This window comes from Patagioenas fasciata, chromosome 13, assembly GCF_037038585.1.
Source record: "Patagioenas fasciata isolate bPatFas1 chromosome 13, bPatFas1.hap1, whole genome shotgun sequence".
Taxonomy (NCBI): domain Eukaryota; kingdom Metazoa; phylum Chordata; class Aves; order Columbiformes; family Columbidae; genus Patagioenas; species Patagioenas fasciata.
Genome location: NC_092532.1, coordinates 18,259,801 through 18,273,968, shown reverse-complemented (window position 1 = coordinate 18,273,968; position 14,168 = coordinate 18,259,801). Strand labels below are relative to the sequence as shown.

Below are 14,168 nucleotides of genomic sequence, written 5' to 3'. Positions count from 1 at the left end.
GAGGAAAGGCTTTTGCAGAGTGGTTGTTACTGATTCTCTTTTAAGCTGAGCTAACATTTCAAATTTTCTCTCTGCTGGATTCTACCCTTCCTTTCTTTGCTGAAATGATAGTTACCCAAACTCTACTGACAGCCTGTGCACTACAGGGGTGGCCCAGAATCATCCTTTGTTATTTTTACAAGCTATTTGTCATATTTATTAAATCACATAGATTCCTACCGTAAGTTGGAAAAACAGTGTGTGCTTAATTTGGACCAATTAATTCCACAACAAACACACCCTCTCTTGGCCTCTTTCATAAAGCAGAACAGCAAACAGCTGTTCTCTCATCCCAGGAAAACTAGTATGTAACTTTTTTAGTCTGCTTTTACCCGGTGAGTATTGGATGAAATAAGATACCAGACACTTACAGAGATGTATTTCAACCAATAAATCCTGTTAATTTATTAATGACTCAAAGCTTACAAGAGAAACTTTATTTCATGAAGTTTTTATTTCCGCATTTTATACATCTTTAGGCTATCAGTCAGTAATCTCCAGTTCCTTTCTTTGTCTCAATGTTTTGTTACAAAGCATAACAATCCTTTCTAACCCTCAAATAATACATGCTTCTATTTGCAAACCAAAATATGCAAACCAACATTCTTGTGTTCTGGGGCAGTCTCAAACCTCCAACATGGGTCTAGAAACAAAAGCTTGCACTCACTGCTGTGTCTGTTCAGTCTGCATAAACACATACCGTGAGTATCTATTTCTATATTATTTACATTCTGGCTGGTTTTGTCAGAGGCTGAGGAAGCTAGGTGACACTGCACGTATGCGCGTTATCTTAAACAAAAGACTAGAGGAAATACACACATAGACCTGAGGAATACTTGGAAATGAGAAAAGGCTAGATGAGCATTGAGCAGTTCATCTAGATTGGACGTCTCTGTGATGTGCCTGGTGATACAGGGGCTGCACTCCTTGATCTATTACAAAAGCTTTGCACTGAGCTCGCATAAAGCTGGCGGATTCAGCTGCTAAATGGTTCTGTTATATCACTCTGATCCTTTTCCTGTGGTTAGGGGAGATGACGCATGTCTGGGAGCGGCCTCCACCAACATCATGTGGGAATTGTCGGCAGCTAGTGTAATTTTGAATGACATTGCTTCAAATTGTACCTGGCCACAAACTGATACAGACATACTTCCAGAACACAGGGGTGGAGTTATGGCTGTGGGTTTGGTATATTGATACTTTATGTACTTTCTTGTAATTTTGAAAAGAATAAGAAATGTTGGCAAAGGCTTTGCTTCTGTGAACTTACAGTGAAAGATATAGGTTTTGACAACTCCTGCAGTATGTGTAAGAAGAAGTGTGAGTAGCCTTCCCAGTGGTTGCTCTGAATTGCTTTGTTTTATGTCTTTGTTTTTACAAAGGCTATTTGAAACCAGCATTGCTGTTAGCACCGAGAGGTGGGGGAGGCAGGAATAAGGTTCTCAACATTTCTCTGCTCTGTCTTGGCTGACAGCAGCAGGCCAGCAATAGTGGGATTGCCCATCCCGTTCTTTTCCTGTGTGTCCTGTGGGAGGATTGCCTTCCCCGTGGGAAACCAGGAGGAGCCTGAAATGGTTTGACTCAATTCTATAATACCCATGTATTGCTTGTGCCTATTCGTATCTGCTAAATTTTGCATCTAGATATGCTGATAGAGATTTTTGTACCAATGAAGCTTTGTCTATGATACAAGCCTATGGTTTGCTTTCCTAATCCCTTGCTGCAACTGCTCTTCCTCTTCTGGTGTCCTTCACCATCACAATTTCTTTAGCAAAAAACAAAATACAATAGCTTGAGACAAAGCTGACACACAGTAACTAAGTGTCCTCACCTTGCCTTTTCTGCCTTCTGAAAGACAAAATAATATAATACAGGAGAAGCAATTCTTCTCACCAGTGTCGTTCCTACAGACTTTTTCTAGAAAATGTATCTTTCAGTAGTTACCTGGTTTCTGTGTAGGGATATAGAGCATCTCAGTTTGGGAGTCCAACCTAGGTTTACAGAGAAATGTGCCAATCAAGTGAATAGCTTTGTAACCAGAATAAGACATACAATCACTAACTGCTGACTAGTAATAAATTTGATATTAATGCAAAGTGTTAATATTTTATATTGGTTACTTTTTTTGTCCTATTCTTTATTTCTGAAAAGATGTGGGAAAAAATGAAACCTGCATATACACCATGAACTGAGTTTCTTGACTTCTGAGTCTGTGGTTGATTAACCTTAATAATTACCTATATAAATTTTTCTGGACGAATTTTTCCTTATTCTTTAGAAGGAAATAAATAAATGGTGGTTGCCTAGCAAATTTTAGAACTGTTCTTTTCAAATAAGTGACGTGTTATTTTTCAGACATAAAGATCGTGCATGTGAGCTTCTTGCCAATATAAAGGTATTTGAACTGTAGAAACCTTGATAATTATTAACCAACAACGTAAATTTAACTGTATGTGGGCTGATCCGTTAGTCAATAATATTTCTGTGTGATAATTCCAAATTTTGATTGTATTATATGGCATGAAATTTGGAGGCCTTTAGAAGAATGGATCTATTCTGCAGCTAAAATATTTGCATTATTGTTGAAATACAGGGCCTGAAACCTGATACTGATGTGAACAGCATAAAAACTGTACCTTTTATATTAGCCAGGTTAACAACTATCATTTTGGAAATGCAATCCTCTGTGCTTTTGACTAAGACCTGGTTTTTTCAATTTAAGTTTTTCTTTCCCCAAAAACCTATGTAAAATATATAACTGAAATATTGCAATTATTTGCGTGACTTTAGTTTGTTTTGGAATATCAGTTTTGTGAGTCGTGATGCAGCATTCACCATTTAATTTTAAAATGACATGCTTGTGCACAGAGCACTATCAGAATTAGCTTTGAGAATCTCATATTTTCTGTACAATGTTGACAAGATAATCAGTTGCTAGTGCTTGAAACTTTTTTTATTTCTCTTTGTTTTATTGCTTTTAATTTGATAAAATACGTTACCCAACTTATAAAATTAATTTTAAATCATTAGCAGTAACAATTTTTGAGGCAAAATTCTACCTACAGTCAAAAATACATGTGTGTAATGGATAGACACATAGGTGTTGATAGCCTGCAATTAATGGAGTTACATACTTGAAGGTCTGTTTTCTGTGCACACAGAAATTGTTCTCAAATTCTTGGTTTTAAAAGCTGGTCACAGGTGGGAAAAATACGATAGCAAGGACATTGTCTTTCTCCCAGGTATTTTGTCTAAACATGAAAATCCAATATTTGATGTTTATTTAATTAAAGTAATTGAACCCATTCTTCCCATATTTCCTGCAACTTCTTGTCCTGAAACCTATGCCATGAGGAAATGAAGAAACCACAGTTTGAACAGATTTTCCTCTTGTATGATTAGGATAAGGCTTTTTTGGGTGTCATTCGCTGGCAGACGGAGTAAAATTTTAAAGTGAGGCTTCAACAGCCGAAGCAGGTGGGTGTTCTGCTCTTTCAATCAAACTTGTAAAAGCAGGAGTGAACTTCAGGCGAAGTAATAACATCCCAGGTGAGTAATCAAACAGCTAGAAATGTCCACCAACATAACAGATGAAGGAGTTGGAGAATCAACTTGATATAGAAAAACTGAGTGTTTACCATTACAGGAAATATACTTCCATACTTAATTTTTATGCCCAAACATTGCTTCTTGAGAGTCATCATATTTTATGAAAACTTTTATTAACACTTCCGAATGACCTTACCCCCATTGTGGTTTTATCAGTCCCAAGGGCCATAACCTGTTTCAAATATTTTTAATGTTTATAAACACAACAAAGTAAACTATCTTGCACATAGATTTGTAGATCTCATTAGAGAGAATTTTTAGAAAGGTACTCCATGTCTTGGGAAGATAATGACAAGTAGTAATCCCGGCATGCAAAGTTTTCAGACAGGAACAGTTTGTTAAAATAGATTGTTTAATTTTTCCAGCATTGTTTTAGAGTGGATGTACTTTTTAATTGCACTTTTGCACAGCACTATGGCTTGAATGAGGGAAAGACAAGGGCAGCTGAAAACAAATGCGATGGCAATATCAGTTAGATGGTATTCCAGGTTGAAAAAATATCCAAAGTATTTGCTTAAGTTTTCAAGTGTTATCGAAGTCATGCAAGAAAAATGGCAGTTTTAAAACTCATTAAAGTTAACATTTGTCTGTATTGTAAATGAGGTATATTCCCTAGGGTAGTTAACAGCTTTGGTGGCACAAGATGGGGGTAATTTTTCAGATGTACTGTTTCCAGTGGGCCAGTGTCCTAAGGCTTTGCTTTAAATGGCCTTTTTATGCAGTAGGATAATGGGCAGTTTGTGCATTGCTAAATCAGCCCTATTTTGTTAGGAATGTTACAGTCAGGGCACTTACAATTTGTCAGAGGAAATGCAGAACATCTCTACAGGAGTCTGTTTAAGAGGACATCATTTCTCGATAAGCTCTTGCTTAGGTCAACATGCAGCACTGCTCTTACACTATTCCCCTGTTGCTTCTGCCACATGGGAATGCTCTGATTTATTAGGATTGCACAAGTCATGTCCTCCGCCTGACTGAATCCACAATGTGGAAATTTTCTTTTCCCTCCCGCTTTTCAAATGAAATGTAGAAGGTTACTTTAAAGTGCTCTCAAAGTATTTCTAGGAGGACTATTTCAATGAAAGGAAATACTCATACATTGTACGGTAGCTTTATTGTATAGCTTCATGTTATAAATACATCAGGACTGTTGTTGTTTTGGAAAGTGTACTATTTAAGAGCACTGACTGTATCCGTGTGCTTATATCATACTACTGTGAAATGCCCATGATGATGTGCAAAGGTAAAATGAGAAGAATTTGAACCTAGTGAACATGATACAAAAACATCCAGTAAATAATGACATAATAGTTTTTAACCAGAGCATAAGAAAACCAAACATCAACAAAAAAAAATCCAAAAGTCAAAGTGAGTTACAGTGATGGATACTACAAATGTATATCTTGTCAACTTTTTAATTACATTTCAAATTGTAGAGGCATTTCTCTTGTAAATCCAACTTAATGAACAATGATTCTTTAGTCAAATCTGTAAAAACTACGCGCAATTCAGCGTTGTGTTCATTTCCTGCTTGATAAAGGTGCTAATACTCTGTCATTCAGACTGCTATTAGTAAGAAATTTTTGGTTTGTTTCAGCATTGTGATATTTTAAACTCATTACAGCCAAGGACATTTTTAATGAAAAGAAGAAAGTGATGAAAAGCCTTAGTAATTTTGTGTTTGATGCCAATCGTAATATGAGGAGTGCAGAAAATATTTTGAAGCGGTCAAAGCTATTTTTTTCCCTTCTGCAACAGGGTTGTCAAACTCAGTTTCACCAGGGGCCAGGTCAGCCTCGTGGTTGCCTTCAAAGGGCAAAACTATCGTTTTTATATACCACCAGCTCCTGTAAAATCTTAGGTTTCATTAAAAGTATCTAGTATTTTTCCATGTACTTTTGGTTATGGAAATGTTTCAAATTCAGATTACTCCTAGATCACCAAGGTAAAAGAGCAAGAGAGTTACATCATTTAAATCTAACTAATTAAATGTTACCTCTGAAACCTAATGATGACATCAAACTGTCACTATCCTTCTTATGTCATACCATGTCCTTTTTGCAGAATTATCCAGATACTTCAGTGTCTTGTTCTTTAATAATGCATTTAAACCTTCCAAGAGCTGTGAAAGACAGTGTTTTCCTTGCCTTCAGAATGCAGTGAGACAAAAGCTTTTACTGAGAGCTTTTTGGGAGTCTGTTTTCACATGTCCAAGAAGAAGACATCACTTTTCAGCACAATGTAAGCTGAAAATAACACAGATTTCAGGAAAGAATAGCAGAATATAGGTTCTACTGTATGCTTGTTTCATCATTTGGGACTGTTTAATGAAGTTTGGTAATTTTTTAGATTTACTGTGCCTTTCATTACTAAATATATTAGTAGTCCATAAAGAATCTTTTCTATGCCCATAATGCACTGAATACAAACAAGCAGTAGAAGTGCTGTTACTTCAGAGAGGTGGCAGAGACTCTACCTGCTCTAAACACAAGTTGAAATCTGGGTTATTGAAACAGTCTGGTCCCTCATATGGAGCAACTTTTGGTCACTGAACTTAACTGCGGAGCCTCGGCAATATGTGCTCTGCGTTCAAACTTGCTGTGTTGTGGAAAGTAAGTACAGAGAGCAACTTTAGAAGACATCTTACAGTTACACACAGAGAGAACGGGGAGAGGCATCAGTGGAGAACTGAGATTAATTTTTGACGAAGAACAGCTAGACTAATTACAAAAGGTGAAATGCCTGAATCTTTCTTATCTAATTCCAAAGAAACAATCCATCTGTACAACTCAAGAAACCTACAAACATATACAGAATGTTTGAGGATTCTGCTTTAGTAAAAATAATAAGAAAGGGGATATGTGTGAAAAAGAATTGAACTGAGTGGTAAGAGCACTGGAAGAAAAGCTAAAGAAAGAAATGGATAAGCAGAATGTGTCAGATCATTTGTGATGTGTTTCTGCGCTCCACCATGAGCAGAATCGACTTTTTTTTAAAAATTGTTTTTGGTTTCATGCTGTCCAAAATATTCTCTTGATCTAATGAGGATAGTTAGAACTGGGGGCTGATGCTCAGCACAGGGGGAAGAGGGAGTGTCATTCCCTTACCATGCTCATCCCAGACCTTGTAGTCTCTGCATTGCTGAGAGGCAATTCGAAGGGCTGCCAGGAGTTTTGGTGACTTAACTGAGCTGTACGGGGCAGAAGAAATACAGTGATGTGCTGTTCTGCTCCTTTTTTACTCCTGGCACAGCCCATATGCTGAGATGGTGGGTGGCAGTAGGAGAGCTGGCACATTAGCAGCAGCGCATTCGCTGTGCCAGGGGAATAATCTGTTGGCCAGTTATATCTCATTTCTAACTAATTTTTGCTTCCTGAGTAGCCCTAAGAGGTGAGATCTTCACAGAAAATCCAGCTCTTGGAGTGTGTGATAGAGCAGTGTAGAGGACAGTCTAAAGCTTGTGCTTTTGAAACTCTATTTTGAATATTGATTTATTATATTTTAGAAAAAAACAACCAAACTCTAAGCTGTCTAAAACCTGAATGCATTAGCAATTCTGCTGAAAATAATACAACTGTTACGCCTTTGTTATGTTTTTAGGTATGTACATACACAGGGAAATTCACTACACCAGAAAATTCAAGCAGACAAATCAAAGCAGAAACAAAAAACCTTATTTTCTCTGTTAATAACGTTGCTTGTTAAACAGAAGTTGGCATAGAATCCCAGTGTGAAATTGCCAAGAAAAGATTGTTAAATTGGCATAAGCTTTAAGTTGTTTCACTCAGTATCACATGAAGATAAGCTAGAATTATATGTATTTTTGTGATTTGTATTGCTAGTGAAAAGGAGGATTTACATTACAAGGAAAATAGGTGTGCACCATCAGGGGGAGTTCATGTTCATCTGACAACTGCAGTACTTGGCAAACAAATACAGTAAACTTGGAGGCAAGAGCAGAGAAAATATCCTGCAATGTTTTGCTGGAAGAAGCAAAATAGAACAGAATCAATCATTTTTTCAATGAGAGTTTAAGGTGACTCAGGCCTCGCTCTTAATGCTGCAGAGGAGTTGTGTACCCTTCTTTACTACGTGTGGAAGGCGCTTCTTCCAGCAGGATGGGTACAGGGCTCCTCTTTAATAACCAAGACCTCTGCCCTTGGGGCTTATGACCCTCTGTGGAGTTACAGAGGCTGCTGAAAAGAGAATGGTCCTTCTCCCTGCCTTTGAGCAACTGTGAGCTGCTCCTCATGCATCAAACTCCACTTGATGGCTTTTATTATTTGGCCCCAAGAAAGCTGCAAAACCAGGGTGAGGGGTGGAAAACCCTTGAACAACATAGTTATTAATTGACCTTTTTGCCTTATTGTAGTGTTGTAAGTATCTAGAGCTATTTGGTCTTACTTGGTTTCCCTCTAAAAAGCTAAATTTGTGTTTCTTTGTGTCTCTGTGTCTATGGATGGCATGGAACTCCACTGGCAATTGTGCAGATTTTCTGCTCAGTTCAGCTTAGATGTGTACAAAGGTGGTTCTTTGCACCTACCTTTTGTATGTGGTCTCAAATCAGAAGTATGTGGAATAAAATCCTGATTCCACAGCTTGATTTTCACTCTTGGTTTCATTTGGACAAGGGTTTTAACTGAAATTAGCAGAAGACAGGGTGTTTTTTGCAATGGATTCCTGGTGCTGAAATCTGTCTTCACATCTGGAATAAAGCTGTAGATAGCACAGGAGTGCAACAGAATTCCAGGGATAACAAAAGTAAAAGCAATTTGATAAGAATGTAGAATGGTAAGGTGGGCTAAAGACATTAGCACCTCTGCTCCTCCCATAGCTCCTCTCTGCCAGAAGCCACTGTCATTCTGACAAGGGCAGTAGAAGGGAAAACGTTACTGCACCTAAATTTTTTTTAGTTACCAAGTACATTAATTTAAAAACAAAAATCCTCCATTGGTAATGAAGCAGGGTGGCTGCAGACAATTTTTTTCCTTTTACCACAAGTGTGAGAACCTGTAGAGGAGAAGCAGAGAGGGCAATTTGAAATTATTGTGTCCTAAAACACTCCAAAAGGATTTATTAAAGGATGTTGGTTGGAGCCAGAAAGTGCTTGTAAGGACTTTAATTTTGTGCAATAGGAAAATTCCATTGGTGTAAGAATTGTTACCTTTTTCTTATGTGTTTGAAAAGTGAGGATAGTGAAGCCTGGTTTTGGGTAAAGAGGAGTCAAAAAGTACCAAAAGAGTTCTGCAGATACAAAGAAACACTTAAGTAGTTTTGACTACTATTGAAATTGTTGTTAAAGCAGAAAAAATGAGTATGTACAGCAGAGGAAGACGATTTCTTTGAACCTGATTTGGCGCATTGATTATCAGGATGCTTTTGGAACCTTCCTGCTGACTGGCATATGTAGCATCCAGGCTAGAAATACCAAGTCAGAAAACAGAATTGTTTCGGAGAGACTTCTTGCTGTTCTGTCCCTCAGGGGATTTGTGTGGGTTTTGCTGAAATTCACTATCTGCTTTATTTTGTTCATTACCCTGTTCTGTGCTACACAGTGAGAGAGCAGTAAGTTATCAGACAGAGGGACTGAAGGGGAAGATGAAGATAGCTTTCTCGTTCCATCAGGAGTGGGAGGTGAAGCAACAGAGAAGACAGGAAGGACGGATTCAGGGAGATAACACAGTAGCTTACAACATGGAGGACAAGAGAAATACTTAAAGGTAAAAGAACTGACAAACTTTCACAGCAGGCACTAGTGGGAGATGAGAATCCGAGGGAAACATCATGCCATGTGAGAAACGAGCTTTCATTGATCACAACATGCCATGATGTTTCCATGATAGCACTGTCTAGGAAACCATTAACAGTGGTGAGAAGAGAATACAATATTTGACAACTTTTTGTTTTGTTTTAAGAGGTACACATTAAAAATACATCTAACATATGGGACACAAAGAATCTAAATAATGTTATTAAACTCTAGTAGATGTGAATCTCCAGGGATGTTTACATACGCTTTTGAAGAATACTGAAAAACATTAGATTTTGCATTTCCAGGCTTAATTCATCATTTTATTTTATTCTGTTTAAAGAAATCTATGCAGAATTATTAAGTTACTCAAAATAAGCCCAAAATAGAAGACTGAGTTTTATAAACATTTTACATATTTGTGTTTAATTTGTTGAAAATAGTATAAAATCTGCTCACATTTGGCATCCCAAATACAAATATTAGGAACCCAATCTCCTGATAATTTTTAACAGTACAATTTAACAGTCTTCCAAGAGATATTGTGCTTACTTTTAGTTTAGAATAAGGAGTTTTATTTTAGTATAGGAAAGATAACATATCTGCATGTCTTTGTACCTTATGAACTGAACTATTGTACGTTAGCTTCTCTGCGCACCCGCCTTCGGTGCAGAAGAAAGAGAAGAGAAAATCCCACCAACAGTATTTGGTTTGGATCTATATTTATGTAGCAGGCACAAAAAATGAGGCTAGGAGATTGCACTGTGTAGAGGGTCTTTTACCTCTAAAATATAAACCTTCTGTCTTCTAGCACAGGAGGGTTAAATGCAGAGCTTTTAAGTTGAGAAAATATGCAGTTCATGTGAAAGGTTTCATAGCACTATATACCCACCAAAAGCTTAAATGTGCCTGACTGGTTTTATGCAAGACAGTAAATTAGTCATTCCTTTACCTTTGACAGATGAGAAGCAGTTCCTGCATGACCGGTGGCTATCGCCAAGCAGCCGCTATCACACAGGTGAGGCTTCCAGTTTCGAAAAGATGACTGGTAAGACAAACAAGATGTCTTTCCTGGTTATAAATTTAACTCTTCTATGATTAGTCTGGACCAATTAGGACACCCCTGGGGTTCAGACTATGGCTCAAGTACAAGCTTGAAAGCCTGATTAGCTGAGGTCTCTTGATACTTGTTCTTGGTAGTAAATGCTGGCACATATAGTATTGATTTTCATTTAGATATCTTAATGTTTCCAGACAATCCTAGCAGATGTGGGCTGAACTCAGATCTACGAGAGTGCCGGGCTGCAATCTGCAAGCATTTTTCTTGCCATTTTGTTTCATTTTTCCTAAACTTAACTGATTTGGAATCAGGAGATATAAATGAAAAATGCAGAGTTTGCCTATCAATCATGGCATGTACAAACATTGCTACTGCCCTTTTCTAACATCCTATTACCACTGGGTAGTTGGCTAGTCAAACAGGAATAAAAATTACACTGCAAACATCATAAGTTAGGCTTGATTTGTTGAGCAAGAAGCCTGACAATTCTGTAAGAGTTATATACCTCAGCCTCGCTGAAAATCAGCCTTGTTATGGCTCTGGTACGTCTATAAAGATTGTTCATTTCATATAAAACAGCTACCTGCACTGAAAGACCTGAAAGGAAGAATGATGCTGGTTATAAATATAGAGGAAAATCTATTTGTCTGCCCCTTCGTGCTGTTAGCAAGTCACACGATGCAGCCCTTATGCTGTTCCTAGGCAGCAGGGGGAGTTTTCCATGGCCACCTTTTGCTTTCATCTTCTGGCCTGGACTGAAGCACATCATCTCTCTTTGTCATATGAGATAAAGCAATGAAGTGTGACCAGTGCCACTGCATTGCACTCTGCCCACCAGGAGCACGTTAATGATAATGAAAAACTATACTGCACCACATTTAAACTAAATGTGAGCGTAAGGCTGTCTGTCGGCAGACTGGTATAACAGTTAATGTCATAAAAGATAAATAGAAATTATTAGAATTGGCTTGGAAGGGATTTTTTATAGAGCAGGGTTGTATTCCTTTAAAGATACATTATCGGACTGTTAAATCTAATTTCAGGCTACTGGGCAATTAAAATGATTAACATTCTTTACTCATATAGTTCGATTCATTAAAGTTTTAAACACCCTTTACACACTATTTATGTTGAAAATAGAGAAATAACATGTTAAAATGTCTTGGATCATTAATCATTCAAATTTGCTGTATAACTACTTTCTCAAAACCTTAGCACCACAGTGAATATTTACAAAGCTCAGAGGCATTTTTGAAAGGATGAACAAAATCAAATTCCACCCACCTCCGATATGTTCGACAGACTTTGATAGTTCCCAGGCCCTTTGTGTTTGCAAGAAAAATCAGTGAGAAAATTCCTAAAATATTGTTTTAAAAGTTATGCTCCCCAGGTGCTTGTATGAGTCTTAGCTGTCCTCATCTGGGGGCTTGCTCCCTCTTTGATATTTGAAGGTAACAGCATGGATGCTGTTACTGAAACTAATAGTAACTTCAAGTATAAAGTCTTATGTACTGAAATTAAAATATAGCCTGTATCTGGCTCTTAGATTTCAAAAATGTCAGATGAAATATTGTATTATCTACTGACAAACCAGTTTATTATGTGGATCTAAGAAGAGATCCTCAGACTACTAAGTACTGCCATTAGTTAGAGGTGAAAGACCTACTTCCCTTCTGTGTTGGCATTCGTAACAACCTCTGAAACATTGTAGGAAAAGTCATATTAAATCTACAGGTTTTTTAGTGCTTTGAAACACTGGTGCCCCATGTTCTGGGAAGCCAGGTTATTGTGTTTGCCTGTCCTGGAAGCAATGATAGAACTTGTAGCCCATGAACTGCATCATATTGTACCAGGTAGGAAAGCTCAGTATTTGCATGTCAGAAGTTCAGAGAAGTACATGGGGTCTGCAGGGACCGTGATGCTGCCTGTGTCACCGAATGTCCCATAGGCCAGATATGCTGAACAAGTATGGTCATTACTCTTTCCGTGGCACTCTTAGTAAGAGGAAGAGGTAATTATAATTAGCCTCTTTGAAATCACCCAGGGGCTCAGCAGATATGTTACAAGTATAGATGGTATTAAACACGAAGATGCAGCTATATTTTCCCAGCTGTCAGCATGATCCTAGCATGGAGCGTTCAGACTCCCTCCTAGGTGCCAATTTCAGTAGCTGGGCCCTCCCTGGGCAGACAGTGGAGAAATGACTTCCTAATTTAGGTACTCTGGATTAGGCCCAGTTATCTTACAGACTTATGGCACTGCCTCCTCATTTATTCACTCAAACAGTATGCCCAAATTCAGTTAGAGACAACTGCAGTAATCCTAGGATCATTAGGAAATTATATACTGACAACAAATGTCTGCCCAGTCAAGTGGCTCATCTCACAGTAAGATGTGACAGTATGTAAGGGTCAACTAGCTGTAGAGGATCCACACAACTTTCCTGGAAGAGACCATTTTTTACCTCTTTGATTTGCAGTTCCTTCCTTCATTCCCTTACTCTTATTCTCTAAGACTGCCTGACAATGAGTGGCTCACTATGCAGAATCAAACCATGCTATTTTACAGTACCATGTGCTGTATCTGATGCAGTTCTAACTCTAGACAATAAAGGGAACTGTCAGCCTCTATCAGTGAGGATGTTTCTAATGCTGTTCCATCATTCATTTCAAGAGCAACACAGGCAGAACCTTTCCCTCGAGAGACTGACAGCCGTTATCATCTCAGCAATACTATAGGCTTTTGCTGACTTCAGGGAACAGAAATCCCAGAGGTACTCCTGAATTTCATGTCAGCGTACTGTGCTCTAAGCCGTCCCACCAAATTGGGCATACAGAGGTACTACACCATTGTAGAATAGGGCTGACAATTAACAGCTATTCAGATGAATATTAAGATAGTACTACTTTCAATCAATTAATTTGCTTAACTTTTCCCTACCTCAAATACAGAGGAGGGGGAAACAATGGGGAGAAATAGTCCTCTTAACTTGGACTGAAATCGCTATCTGACTTGTTGCTGCTGTCAACTATGTCTTGTGTCTGTGTCTTATTCATGATCTCTCTGGCATCAGTGTGGTAGTCATGACTCCTGCACCATTTTTCCAAACTTTTCTTGTAAATTTGGATGGCAGAAGGTGGGATGAAGGAGGGAATCTAAAGGACTGAAAAGAGCTTCCCTATTCGTATCAGAGTAGTGAGAATAGGAAATACTCCTGTTGCACTGGTTTTATACACCAGAAATTTATCCATCATTTTGATTTGTGACAGAGTTTAGGCCTTCAAGTTGACCTAGCTGTGTTTTGTCACACAGTATTAGTATCGATTCTGATGGTCTGAGTATCTTTGCCTAAGCTTAGCTGTCCTGGAATTATTTCTCCATGAGACTGCAGATGAGTTCTACTCAAATGATCAGTCAGAAGATTACAGGGAGCCAAAAATATAAACCCAGAATACCACAAAATCTCACAGATATCTGTTAAATACAGAATACAAAATCTAGTCCAGGACTCTGCCTTTTCTGTTTTGCTAATAATCAAAACTATATGACATAGGAATGGCTTTTATTGTTGGTATATCTGGGAAATGATTTTTCCTTTGAGTTTTTTAGACTTCTTATACCTCCCATTGATTTTGATTATTTACTGTTTGACACGGGGAACACAGGCAGCCCATGCTGTGCAAAAGATCAGAGGTGGCTTCATTCCTCAAG

The 14,168-nt window shown here is 38.0% G+C and overlaps 1 long non-coding RNA gene across 2 annotated transcripts in view; it reads left to right on the top strand.

The window, feature by feature from the left end:
* LOC139829036 (uncharacterized) overlaps positions 1 to 14,168 on the top strand; it is a 249,759-nt gene that overhangs the window by 211,594 nt on the left and 23,997 nt on the right. The window contains exons 3-4 of one of the 2 annotated variants that reach the window (XR_011741242.1): positions 9,204 to 9,368; positions 10,359 to 10,415. This is a non-coding gene — a long non-coding RNA (uncharacterized lncRNA). The remainder of the gene's footprint in view (positions 1 to 9,203; positions 9,369 to 10,358; positions 10,416 to 14,168) is intronic. The other variant, XR_011741243.1, reaches the window with a different exon arrangement.